We start from the raw sequence: 14,549 nt of genomic DNA, 5'->3' as shown, positions 1-14,549 counted from the left end.
TAGATGGAGCAGTCTCACTTTTGAATTTAATTACCCATGCTATTTCAAACTACATAAAACCAAAGGAATGACTATTTTTGTCACAGTAACCTTATTATATGTTTTCACTCTACAAGCCTGGATCACATCTGTTTTTCTACGGTCAACTGAAATTAAAAATTATTTCATAGCTTTCAATGGATGGCTGAACACATAGTATAACCAGTTTGTGTAAATGAAAATAAAATCACTATGCCCTGACCACCGCAGTCACTTTCCGATAAGTGCTATTGAATTATGCAGAAAACAAAATAACAAAAATGATGGTAGCTTGTACATCAAAAATGAAAAGCGTTCCCTTTACAGTAACAATTTACTATTGCAATCACTCTAAAAGTTATGACAATCCAGCTGGCAGATGTATCTGTGGACATTTTACTGCTCTTTGGCAGGGTTACTGGGTGCATGTCTAAAGATTGTGTTAAATCCTCTAGCCAGCCAGCTTGCCAACCTCTCAAAGAGTGGGACTCACCCCAGGAGCCCCCTGGAGAGCAGGTATCAGTTGAGACTTTAATTTTTGTTCGATCTCCAAATCAGAGTCCAACAGTCTGGCACTGCAGCAACTGTACCACCCACATGATGTCATGCTGTAATAAATAAACAGTTTCAGAAGCAGCATTCCTCTCAGACTCCATTTAAGTAGTATTATTTGGATTTAGCAGACATGTTCTCTATTCCTCAGTGTACACTTTACAGGGAGCCCCTCTTGCATTGGGCAATAGTGGAGCCTCCTGAAAATTTTAACGGTTCAATTTCAATTCAAGCATCCCTCCCATTGAGGTTTCTGTGTCAGAACAAGAAAATAAAATTGCAGTTGAAAGCAGCAAAGCAGATTTTCCTTAAATTTTCAGATTAGTAAACTGGAATAATCCGGTGGGCATTTTTCTTTGATTAATGGTGTGCTTTTGATAAAAAAATGTGTGGATCTGTGCATCTGCATGCAAATCCCTTTCCTCTCACATACTTTGGCTTTAGTGACTAGGGACTCTTTGCAACATCAGTACAAATAAACAAAGCATTTAAAATGAACATTTTCATTTTTATCTAGCTGTTACTTGTTTAAACTGAATTAACTTCAATGTGTATCTTTCACTGTAAAAACATTTCTGGTTTTGCTCTTAGAGTGTACACTGTGTGTCTGTAGCGCACCCAAGTGGTTACTCATAATTTTTTAAAAAGTATTCTTTTTCCCCTGTAGATAAATTTGATTTTTTTTAAAAGGCCAGGTAACAAGAAAGTGCAAAAATATATCATGCACAATATATTGCAACTTTAGTATATTACCCAGTAGTGGAACAGATATCAACAATAATTTATGTTAGCTCACTGTAATATACTAAATACATATTTATGCTGAAAGCCACTGAGATTAGTGTCTCACAGTATAAAGCAGTACTTATAGAAATTACTGAAGCATACTATCTTAAAAAGACACTCAGAAGTCAGGGAGCATGCTAATTCTATCCACATACACTGAATTCCAGAGACAAGGACAACTACGCTGGCTCAACAAATCACTGAATGAATGATGGCCATGTACCAAAACATCTTGTGGGATCACAACCTTCTGGGCATCATACTGTTGCTAATGAAACTGAAGCCACAAAGGAAATATGAAGATGACAGGTATGATCACTGACAATTGGGGGATGGCCATGACCTCCGGAGGCTAACCGTTTCGGAAGGCATTGGGAAAGGGGAAGCAGAAACAAAGGGCTGGCCAAGAAGGGGCCTTGGGAAAACAGAGGACAGTGAATCTGCACCTTTGCATCCCATCGCGTTCCTCTGCATCAAATGCAGCTACCATAACAGAATTGATCTCTTGAGCCACACTAGTGGCTTATAACAGAGTTGACCAAACCAAGGAGCAAACCATCACCTTAGAAGATGGAAGGTTTCCATATATATTGAGGTCTTAAAGGAAGATGTGTTCATTACTATCCACAAAGAAGAGGAAGAATGATCACTTAATCTTGTAATTGAATGCAGGAGTCTGGGTGTTCTAACTAATCGGGCGTAATACAGGGCTCTTAAGTGCTCCAGGTTTCTCCAAGTAAAGAAAATTGCTCAAGGACCCTGTTTATTTACTGGCCATATGTAGTTATTTCTGAGATTAACTTGAGAGTAACATAGCAGGTCAGCCTGCTATGTGAAGTGTCGTGGTCCTTATGGTGACAATCTTCTTACCGTGTAACAAAGAAAGACTGACAACCTCTGCCCGTGGTCATGATGATGTACGACTTGAAGGCCCACTTGGATATGTTGTGTTCTTTTGCACCCACTGCTGTTATCCTTCCAAATGTTCAAGGTTGCAGGTTTAGGAGATGCGGTCAGAGAAACCACTGTACGCCAATGGTAGGTAAAGTGATGAGCAGATGTTTATGGTGATAAATGCCAATAAAACATACTGTTTTGCCCCTGATAATGTCAAACCTTAAAGTGTTTTTGGAGCTTGACTCATCCAGACAAGTGAAGAGTATTCCATTGTTAAAGTAATTTGTGTTTTTGCCTTAGAAATATCAGAAAGAGAGTCATTTACTACAAAATGCTCAGCCTTACAGCTACCCTTTTTGCCCTGAAGGTTGTTAATTTGAGTTTCTGGACAATCCAACTCTTGAATGTCAAGAGGGATTAGACTTACTCTCATGAAAGTAGATCATTATCTGAGACTCCTGTGGTTGAAGTGTTGCTTGCTACTTAACTATCTAATATTAGTTATTGACCAGATTTTGCTGCATGAAGGCAAAGGCAGTTTAATCTTATGCAAACATTTCAAATGGAGCTGAACACCGCAATCATCAATGAACAGACTTATATCTGTTTTATGATGGAAGAAGGTAATTGTTGAAGCAGTTGGAATTGGAATGGATCCCTAAGGAGTTCCTTCAACAATGTCATGGAGTTGATATGTACAGTTTCCAACAACCACTACCATCGCCCTTTGTGTTAGGTATTTCTCTAGCCAATCAAAACTTTATCCCCAACCACAGCTCTCTGTACCAGACTGTTAAATATTGCCTTGATGTCAAAGTGCAGTTATTCTACTTCATCTCTGGGATTTAGATCCATATTGGACAGAGACTGTAATGAACTCTGGACTGAGTGATTCTGGAAGAACTGAAACAAAGCAGCATTGTGCTAATGTCACTTAAAGCGCTGTTGATGTTTTGTTTTTCATTCCCATCACTTGTCTGATAACTGTGAGTAGACTGTTAGGGTGATAATTGTCCGTCTTTGATTTGCCCTGCTGTTTTGTAAATATACATACTACTCAGGGAATTGTCAGTATTGCAGAAAGAAAGAAAATAACTTTCATTGATATTGCATGTTCACAACCACTGGATGTCTCAAAGTGCTTTATTATTAGTGAAGTCATTGCTGTAATGGAGGAAATACAACAGTCAATTTAATCACAGCAAACTCCTGCAAACAGTAATGTAGTAATAGCCAAATAATGAATTGATTAAGTGTAAACATTGGTCCAGACCCTGGACCTTGTCGATTTTACTTTAAAAAGATACCATATGATCTTTTACATCCAGTAACAAGGGCATGTTGGACCTCGGTTTAACTTTGCAATTGAAAGACCTCTCTTCTGATGGTGCTCTTAGTTTCTCACTCTCTTAGTTTCACACTGGATTGTCTCCCCTTCTTTTTTGTGCACACATTCTGGAGTGGGGTTTGAACCTGGACCTTCTTGCAGTACTATAAAAGCTAGGTTAGATGTCTACTGATGAAGCGGAGATCTTTGTTCTTGCAGTCGGACATTGTTGGGGCCTGTGATCTGCTCGTGCTGGTGAATGTAATTATTATTTGATAACACGTGGAATAAATCAAATTGGCTAAAGCCTGGCATCTGTAATGGAGTGGGGGTGAACAATTGGGGGTTGGGATGACCTCACATGGTAATCCTTAAGGAACATCCAATGTGTATTTTTGTCGGGGTAAAGATGGCTGCAAATGGTTCAGCCTGCTTTTTGCTGTCATGTACTTTCTGAAGAAGGGTTACACCCAAAATGTTGACTACCCCTCCTCTTGATGCTGCCTGGCTTACTGTGTTCTTCCAGCCTCCTGCCTGTCTACTTTGGATTACAGCATCTGCAGTTTTGTTTTTGCCTTTTGTGCTCACGAGCTGGATTTCACATTCACTGAGGGCAAGTAGCTATGTGTTGTTTAATTAACCCACCATTATTTGTGTCCGAATGTGACAAATTATTTGGATCTAATTGTGATCTATTAATTCTTTTGGAATGGAATTGAAAAGTTAGGGACTGATATGTGATGCCATGACATTTTAACAGCCAAATGATATTAAGACTCATGTACCAACAACTCATAGCTGCTCAAGGTACCTCAGTACAATGAGTTACAACAAAAATGCTCTACAATAGAGGCAAAGGAGTTGTTTATTTGTGTACCGAAAATCCATTCCAAAATAGCTCAGAACAAATGCAAATTATAACAAAAGTGAACCATTAATACATTTGTAATTCAGTGAGGTTATTGACATTTTGCAATATTGCAAGCAAATGAAAAACGTAACTTTCCCATTTTTTTTCATAAAAGATTATGCCCCTTAAAGCTTCATAATTCTTGCAGGTCATAAGCAGACAACTATTTATATTTGAAAGAATATCGCTGAAAATAAAGACTTCTTGAATCAAGCCAATATTATTATTTTTAATTCATAAACTGCCAAAGACTCAGAATAATGATTTCTCCTGACTGCACAAATTAAATGAATTCAAGACAAACAGATTGGTGGTTGAAGAATCATATTGAATCTGCCTGAAATATTTCTCTACAAGAGTTAGGGTTCTGAAGGTCTTGTCTTTTATACTCGTTACATCTCCTGAAGGCTAGTTATCTGCCATATGGTTTCAGAAAATAAATGAAAGTTTGACAAAGAGACAATATTATTACATATCACCTTGTGTGGTCCAGATAATCATTAAGTAACATCTTAACCAGAGCTGATTCTTAATGATCCTAATTCAAGTCTCCCACAGATCCATGTACATTCAGCTGTCACAGCTTTGCTCTCAGCTACATAACTTAGCACAAGACCTTGGGCAGGATTTTCTACTGAATGATAATTTGTGTGCCTTGGGGCGAGGAAGAGAAATTTTATCCATTGCTCCATTTGGAGAAAGTCTTGGCCCAGACAACTGATCTTGAATATTTCAGAAATTAACCTCAAACTACAAAATCAAGCCTTCACAGATGCACAAATTTTGCATCCAGTATCTTAAATCAGCCCTTCAACTGCTTGTCAACTTCAGAAAAATATTGAAGTTGCTTTTTTAAATATAGCAGGTGCAGACACTTAAGACAGCAGTTAATGAGCTTTTTGTCCCCCTAAAACCAGATGTACACTTATTCAAATGGGTTTTCTTCAAACATTTCCCCATGTTTTACACAGGCATTCACTTTCTCCTTACTCACTTTACTTGTTCACACTTTCTCACACCAACACTCCACTTTTCACACTTCCCTTCTATTTTCTCACATTCCCCTACTGTTTCCTTGGTCATACCTACTCACTTACTTTCTCACATTCTTTGACTTGCTCAACTTCTCACTTTCACACTTACTCCCGGCTTCCTCACAATCACCCACTCTCCACTTCCTCATACTCAGGGCCCAATTTATCCCTCCCTGGGGGTAGCAAGGAAGATGGGAGGTTGGGGAATTAATGAGGCGAGTAAGCCTTAGGAAGATATTTGTGCCAGTTTTGCCAGTTCAGCAATTAAGTGTTGGGTGAAAAAGTCCACTAGCGACCTTCTCAACTCATCAGAAATGAAAGACTTTAACTGTTTAATTCAAGGCGATAAAGTGCCTCCACACAACAAGGGTCTGATGATTTGCCTTCCCATTAGTGAGAAACCTGCCTGCCAGGTAGGTGAGGCTGCCATTTAACCCTGATATGTGGCCAATCAGGGACATGGATGGGTGGACAACATTCAAAATCACACAACTCCAGGTTATAGTCCAACAGGTTTAATTAGAAGCACTAGCTTTCTGAGCACTGCTCCTTCATCAGATGGTTGTGCAGTAAAAGATCATAAGGCACAGAATTTGTAGCAAAAGTTTACAGCGTGATGTAACTGAAAATTATATATTCAAATTTACCTGGATTGTTTGTTAAGTCTCTCATCTTTTAAAATGAACATGTTGGTTTCAATTCCTTCATATGTAAATCGCAGAACTTTTATAAAGTTATATTCTCAAGTGAACTTTTAACAATTGATGTCATGTTGGCCCAGATAATGCATAGAAGGTGTGAGGTGCCCTGTGTGAGACTGTCTGTGCCACAATGTTCATACTGATTCTAATCTAAGAAATGGATTTAATGATTCTTACATGGATTCATGCAGTTTTTGAGCAAAATAAAATGTAATTCTGTAAGGACAAATTCACCCCACAAACGTGTGTGTGTGTGTGTGTGTGTGTGTGTGTGTGTGTGTGAGATGGTTCATGAGTGTCTGTGAGAGAGAGTGTGTGTGTGTGTGTGTTGGGGGATGGTTCATGAGTGTCTGTGAGAGAGTTTGTGTGTGTGTGTGTGTTGGGGGATGGTTCATGAGTGTGTGTATGTGTGTGAGTGTGAATATAAAGGTGTATAAGTCTGTGAGAGGGTGCATGTGTGCGTGGGAGTGTGGGAATGTATGTGTGAGCATATGAGAGAGAGCTTTTGTATGAGAGAGGGTCTGCATGAGTATATGGGTCTGTAGGAGTGTGTGTGTCTGTAGGAGAGTGTGTGTCTGTCCGTAGGAGTGTGCGTGTCTCTGTCGAGCTGTTTGTCTGTCTGTAGGAGTGTCTGTGTCTATAGGAGTGTCTGTGTGTGTAGGAGTGTCTGTGTGTATGCATCTGTCTGTATCTGTGTGTGTGTGTGTGTGTGTGTGTAGTGCAGTGGGGTCACCTGTAGTGCAACATTAAACCAAGGTGCCGGTTGAGGTCATCTCCATGGGTACCGAACTTGGCTATCAGCTTCTGCTTGGCCACTTTGCGTTGTTACCTGTCCCGAAATCTGCCCTGAAGGACGGTCACCCAAAGGTCCGAGGTTGAATGTCACAGACTGTTGAAGTGCTGTCCAAATGGGAGGGAACATTCCTGCCTATTGATTGTTGTGTGGTGTCCATTCATCTGTTGCCGTAGCTTCTGCTTGGACTTGCCAATGTACATGCCTCAGGGCATCCATGCCTGCAGCGTATGAGATAGACAACATTGGCTGATTCTCATGAGTAGTTTTTTTCCTCTTCCAACGTCCCCAACAGTACCCTTCCACCAACACTCTCATTTGTTTGGCCGAACTGGTCCTCACCCTTAACAATTTCTCCTTCGAATCCTTCCACTTCCTCCAGACCAAAGGGGTAGCCACGGGCACATATATGGGCCCCAGCTATGCCTGTCTCTTTGTTGGCTACGTAGAACAGTTAATCTTCCGTAATTACACCGGCACCACTCCCCATCTCTTCCTCTGCTACATTGACGACTGCATTGGCGCCACCTCGTGCTCCCGCGAGGAGGTTGAGCAATTCATCAACTTCACCAACATATTCCACCCTGACCTTAAATTTACCTGGACCATCTCTGACACCTCCCTCCCCTTCCTGGACCTCTCCATCTCCATTAATGACGACCGACTTGACACTGACATTTTTTACAAACCCACCGACTCCCACAGCTATCTGGATTACACCTCTTCCCACCCTACCTCTTGCAAAAATGCCATCCCGTATTCCCAATTCCTCTGCCTCTGCCGTATCTGCTCCCAGGAGGACCAGTTCCACCACAGAACACACCTGATGGCCTCCTTCTTTAGAGACCGCAATTTCCCTTCCCACGTGGTTAAAGATGCCTTCCAACGCATCTCATCCACATCCCGCACCTCCGCCCTCAGACCCCACCCCTCCAACTGTAACAAGGACAGAATGCCCCTGGAACTCACCTTCCACCCTACCAACCTTCGTATAAACCAAATCATCTGCCGACATTTCCGCCACCTCCAAAAAGACCCCACCACCAGGGATATATTTCCCTCCCCACCCCTTTCCGCCTTCCACAAAGACCGTTCCATCTGTGACTACCTGGTCAGGTCCACACCCCCCTACGACCCACCCTCCCATCCTGGCACCTTCCCCTGTCACTGCAGGAATTGCAATACCTGCGCCCACACCTCCTCCCTCACCTCCATCCAAGGCCCTAAAGGAGCCTTCCACATCCATCAAAGTTTTACCTGCACATCCACCAATATCATTTATTGTATCCGTTGCTCCCGATGCGGTCTCCTCTACATTGGGGAGACTGGACACCTCCTACCAGAGCACTTTAGGGAACATCTCCGGGACACCCACACCAATCAACCACACCACCCTGTGGCCCAACTTTTCAACTCCCCCTCCCACTCTGCCGAGGACATGGAGGTCCTGGGCCTCCTTCACCACCGCTCCCTCACCACCAGACGCCTGGAGGAAGAATGCCTTATCTTCCACCTCGGAACACTTCAACCCCAGGGCATCAATGTGGATTTCAACAGTTTCCTCATTTCCCCTTCCCCCACCTCACCCTAGTTCCAAACTTCCAGCTCAGCACTGTCCCCATGATTTGTCCTACCTGCCTATCTCCTTTTCCACCTATCCACTCCACCCTCCTCCCTGACCTATCACCTTCATCCCCTCCCCCACTCACCTATTGTACTCTATGCTACTTTCTCCCCACTCCCACCCTCCTCTAGCTTATCTCTCCACCCTTCAGTCTCTCTGCCTTTATTCCTGATGAAGGGCTTTTACCCGAAACATCGATTTTACTGCTCCTTGGATGCTGCCTGAACTGCTGTGCTCTTCCAGCACCACTAATCTTGATTCTCATGAGTATCTGCCACGTACACAGTGGGAGGTGTCCCCATGCGTAATGGTGGTATCCATGTCCACACTCTGACACGTCTTGCAGCATCTCTGTGACAGGCTGTAGGGAGTTGCCTTGAAGGCCAGGCAGTTTGCTGCGAACAACAATCTGTTTGAGGTTTGGTGGTTGTTTAAAGGCGAGCAGTGGAGGTGTGGGGAAGGTCTTGGCGAGGTGCTCATCCTCATCGATAATGTGTTGCAGGCTGCAAAGAACTTGGCATAGTCTTTCGGCTCCTGGGAAAGACTGAAAAACGAAGGGTACCATGTCGGTTGCAGCACGTGTCTGTCTCCTGAGGAGGCCATTACGGTTCCTTGCTGCTCTACGATGGAACTGGCGGTCGATGAGTTGAGCATCGTACTCTGCTCTTATGAGGGCATCCCTGAGTACTTCCATGTGCCCGTCATGTTCCTCCTTATCTGAAAAGATCCTATGCAGGCATACGGCTTGTCCATAGGGGATGGCTGTTTTAATATATTTCAGGTGGAAGCTGGAGAAGTGTAGCATTGTGAAGCTATCCGTGGGTTTGTGGTAGAGTGAGGTGCTGTGGTGCCTATCCTTGAAGGAGATGCATGTGTTCAAGAATGAGACAGATTGTAGAGAGTAGTCCATGCTGAGTTTGATGATGGGATGAAACTCATAGATATCACTGTGTAGTTTTTTCAGTGATATCTCGCCATGAGTTCTGAGGAAGAAAATGTCATCAATATACCTGGTGTATACTAAAAATGTTGACGTATTGGGTGCAAATTTGGTCCCCATGGCTGTTCCTTGTGTCTTGATGAAGAACTGGTTTGACTGGTTGTCAAAGGTGAAAATATTGTGGTTGAAGATAAAGCAGATGAGCTGTAGGATGGTGCTCAGAGATTGGCGGTTGGTGGTGTTGAGTACTGAGGCTGTTACCAAAATGCCATCATCGTGGGGGATGCTGGAACGTCCATCATGATGAGGAATGTTCCCGGTTCAACTGATCCATGGGTGCTGAGTTTCTGTAAGAAATCTGTCGTGTCGAGACAGAAGCTGGGGGTTCCCTGTTCAATGTGTTTCAAGGTGCCTTCGACATAGCCAGAGAGATTCTTACATAGGGTCCCATTGCCTAATATGATGGGACATCCTGGTGTGTTGGCATTGTGTATCTTCAGAAGGCAGTAGAAGTTGCCTACGCAAGAAGTACGTGGCATGAGGGTGTGTCGGGAGCTCTAAAGGAACGGATCCAAAGTCCTGATCAATGTGTTTAGTTCGCAGGTGTGCTCTTTGGTCAGTTCGGCTGGTAGTTGCTTGCAGTGTTCCTGGTTGTTCAGTTGTTGGTACACTTATTTGCAGTCATCTGTTCTATTCTGAATGACAATGGCTCCTCCTTTATCTGCTGGTTTAATGACAATGTTGTGATTGGTTTTGAGAGCATGGATGGTGTCGCATTGTGAACGGGTGATGTTTTGCTCTACCTTGTGGGTGTGGCTGATGAATCTGGCATTTATATATTTGCTGACAGTTTGTGCGTACATGTCAAGCCCAGGGCAGCGGCCCTCTGGTGGGGTCTCAACACCAACAGCTGCCAATCTCCGAGCACCATCTTACAACTCATCCGCTGTATCCTCAACCACAACATTTTCACTTTTGACAACCAGTTCTTCATCAAGACACACAGAACAGCCATGGGGACCAAATTTGAACCCCAATATGCCATCATTTTCATGCACAGGTTCAAACAAGACTTCTTCTCTACACAGGATTTCCAACCAACACTATACCCCAGGTACACTGATGACATTTTTTTCCTCTGGATCCATGGTGAGGAGTCACTGAAAAACTACAGTGATATCAACAAGTTTAATCCAGCCATCAAACTCATTGACCATCAGTTCCGACATGCCACAGTGAGAAATCGTAATGACCTCCTCAGGAGACAGACACAAGCTGCAACTGACAAGGTACCCTTCATTGTCCAGTACTTCCCAGGAACCGAAAGACAACACTATGTTCTTCGCAGCCTGCAACACATTATCAATGAGGAATTAAACCTGCTGGTCTATAACCTGGTGGTTGTGTGATTTTTAACTTTGTGCACCTTGGTCCAAAGCTGGAATCTCCAAATCATGGATGAGTGCAGTATGGAAAAAGATTCTAGAGATGTGGATCCTGTATGTCCTTGGCCTTCCCAGTTTCCCACTTGATTATTTCAGTATTAATCTTTCACACACAGCTTTTCACACATGCACTCACTTTTTTTTTATCATGAACCCACTCACGCATACATGGAAAAAGTCAACCTTGGGGTTAAATTTGATTTCTATCCTGTGTACTTTGTATTCACTGCCACACAATCAATGGCCATTCCTTCAACACATCACTGTTCTAGAATTCAGATTGTTGTATGTGGATCTGAAAGGGTTAATACTGAGACATACCATAAGCACCACCCATTATGATGATGTCATTTGGATTTGAGGACAGAGCAGTTTAGCAGAGGATGATAGCAGCAATGTTCATCATGAGCAGCAGCACATTTGGCATTGTGAGCTGACATGCCCATAAAACATCCATTGTCAACCTCTTCAAGCCTTTCTTTAAAGACTCTCACCTTTAACCGTGTTTCTGTTCATTGATTCTCTTCTGAACCATCAGTTCCACTCCCACAGGTTTTACTGTTCATGTGCAATCCAAGTTTCCTGAGATGTCTTATTGTATATGACGAGTTGTGCAGAAATGTGTGAGTTTGTTTTTTTTCTGAAATATGCATCAATGGCAGGATAACCAAGAGTTCTATCTGTTCCATGTTACTTCCTGTTCCCAAGCTGACACTGCAGCAGAGGTTATTAAAAAAAATCCTCAGAAAGATCATATCGTTCAAAAGCTGCAAAGTAAAGTTTCAGAAGCGAACCCAAACAGAAGCTACAGGCAGAGTAGTACAGTATTGCCCTCATCAGAGTATTGGCACTTCTCGTATTTGACAACTGATCCTTAGGCTTCATGTGAAAGCTGTTTAACATTTTACTCTGCGGCTTCACTCTCAGTGTAATCCTTTTGCTAACAGATGCACACGATAAATCTGATTTTAAGGAACTGATGGTTTATATGTTGGACAAATAGTTACCTTTGAAATATATACCACAAAAAGTTGACTGAACTCTCAAATTTAACTCAGTTTTTCAGTGATCAACAAATATTATCGTGTACGAATCTTTCATGTGTTAATTCATTCAAGTCTCCACCTTTAAACCATATTGGAAGTGGATACATTTTTAAAACACCAAATGTGAAATGTGTATAAAATTACTTGAATGCATATTTGGCTGTGCTAGGAATTTGCAAAAACATGCAGAAGAAATATACAATCTTTCAATATCTGGCATCAAGATGGATCTTGTGGCCAGGAAAAGTATATCTGGGAGTATCATATAGCTGTTAACAGACTCGCACACAGTAAGGCATTGTATAAAGAGCTAAGGCATCTCTGACTAAACGAACACTATTCATATTGAATGGAGAAAGTAGAATTTCAGAACAGCTGAAAACGAGTTCATTGTTGATTCAGACACCTTAGAGTTCAAAATATGTCCAAATAGATTGGATTTTAAATATTTCACCAGCATCTGTTTGTTAAATTATTTGTTTCATGATGTGAAAAAAGTTACTCATTGGCATTTGTTTTTAAAAAAACTGAACTGATGGGACAGTAAGCAGTGCAATTATTTATAAAGAGGAAAAGCTATGAGTATATGGACATAATTTGACCAAATGAATCCTTTATTCAATGCTCGCCAAGTTATATTGTTAAGCTTTCTGAATATAATGGATCCAGGATTGTGAATGTCCACTGAGCATGGCACAAAAACTCCCTTCAGTCTGGTCATGTTTTTTCCTGTAATTGAGAGTGTTTAAGATACAAAGCAACTTGCAATATGCAAATCAAGCAGCTGTGAGATTGTACCAGGACAGACAGAACCTGACCCACATTTCAAAGACAATATGCTGCAAGAGAATAACATTTAATGGGAGTGTTAAGTGATTTCATGAATCTGAAACTATATAGAATTATCGGTGGGAAGGTATTCCCAATCTGATACTCATTTTACAGAAATAGGCATTTCTTAGCCCGTCATGATTTTTCTCTTACAGAGAGCTAGCACAGACAAAATGGGAAGAAAGGCCTCTTTCTTTGATTCCCCATATTACTAAGATAAATCGTTTGCAGCTCCCTGTGGATTTGGACATTAATTTCCTGCAAGTTCAATTTGGAGTAAACCATTGAAAGAAGAGTGATTTGACATCATGCAAAATCAGACAAGCAGTTTGTGATTATTTTAATTGGCACGAGAATAGTTTCCTTTGGTCAGCCAGAATCACATGAATGTTCAATATGAGGTGCTCAGGGACTGCACAGGTAGAGACAGTTAGCAAAGGAGGCTGTGTCGATGTAGGAAAAGGAAAGCAGTGGAGCTGAAGGGCCAGGATGAGAAGACATTTTCCAAATATACAAGGAATTGGTTAAATCAACGTAATTTGAATGTACAGCAGGGAAATCTGAGTTAAACAGATTGTTGGTGGAAAGGAGTCAACTATCATGGCAGGCAAGAAAGTAAAGAGCACTATCAATGGCCAGGTAGGCTCAAGAGGCCGAATGGCCTACGTCTGCTACTAGGCAAAAGTGTGTACTGTAGATGCTGAAAACCAGAGTTTAGATCAGAGTGGTGCTGGAAAAGCACAGCAGGTCAAGCAGCATCCGAGGAGCAGGAAAATCGATGTTTCGGGCAAAAGCCCTTCATCAGGAATAGAGGCAGGAAGCTTCCAGGTGGGGCAAAAGCTGCCTGACCTGCTGTGCTTTTCCAGCACCATGCTAATCTAAACACTACTTCTGCTACCGTTTTGTATGATATTACCAACCCAAAATTTCTCGACCTATAAAGAATCCATTTTGATTCCGTCTCCCATTGTTTTCTTTAATTCCAGTTGATTCAAATTATGCGTATCTAGTTTTATTTTGTAACTTCAGGAATAGAATATTAAAGATACTCACTTTCAGATCTAGGTTCAGTACAAATTGCAAGTGACTGTGTCTTCTTTGTAATATAAAGATTAAATAAACATTCAGCATTTCCCAGAGTGCAGGAGTAGAGGCCAGTTTTCCTCCACAAAATTCCTGAGTTGGCTACCTCTGATCTTTTGGGCTTTAGCCTAATGTATTCTGACCTTCATCTCACCAAAAATCTCTGCAGACCGCTGTCAAAAAGAATGCATTGAAGACAAAGTAAACATGAAGCTAATTTATAACACAGTGTGTTAAGCCAATACTGCGAGGTTAGCCACTGAAAAATGTCTTCCTCCACAAAATTTCTTTTCCTTCCTACATTCCCCCTCCCCTCTGTGGTACAACTGTAATGGTAGTTAACGTGGATTAATTAGAGAATACATTATTGAACTAAACATATATATAATTTATACAACAGCGGAAATAGCTTTTATGGAAAGACATCATCTGATGAGTGTGTGATTAATCTCCTGTAAAATGTCTTGGGTAATTTTAAAAACACTATATAAAAGCAGGTTTTTGTTGATTGAAGTAGGGATTTAAAACATCTGGTTTTAAAATAAATGACTGACTCCATTCT

Source organism: Chiloscyllium punctatum, chromosome 4 (genome assembly GCF_047496795.1).
Source record: "Chiloscyllium punctatum isolate Juve2018m chromosome 4, sChiPun1.3, whole genome shotgun sequence".
In the NCBI taxonomy this organism is placed as follows: Eukaryota; Metazoa; Chordata; class Chondrichthyes; order Orectolobiformes; family Hemiscylliidae; genus Chiloscyllium; species Chiloscyllium punctatum.
This window is presented reverse-complemented; position numbering follows the sequence as displayed.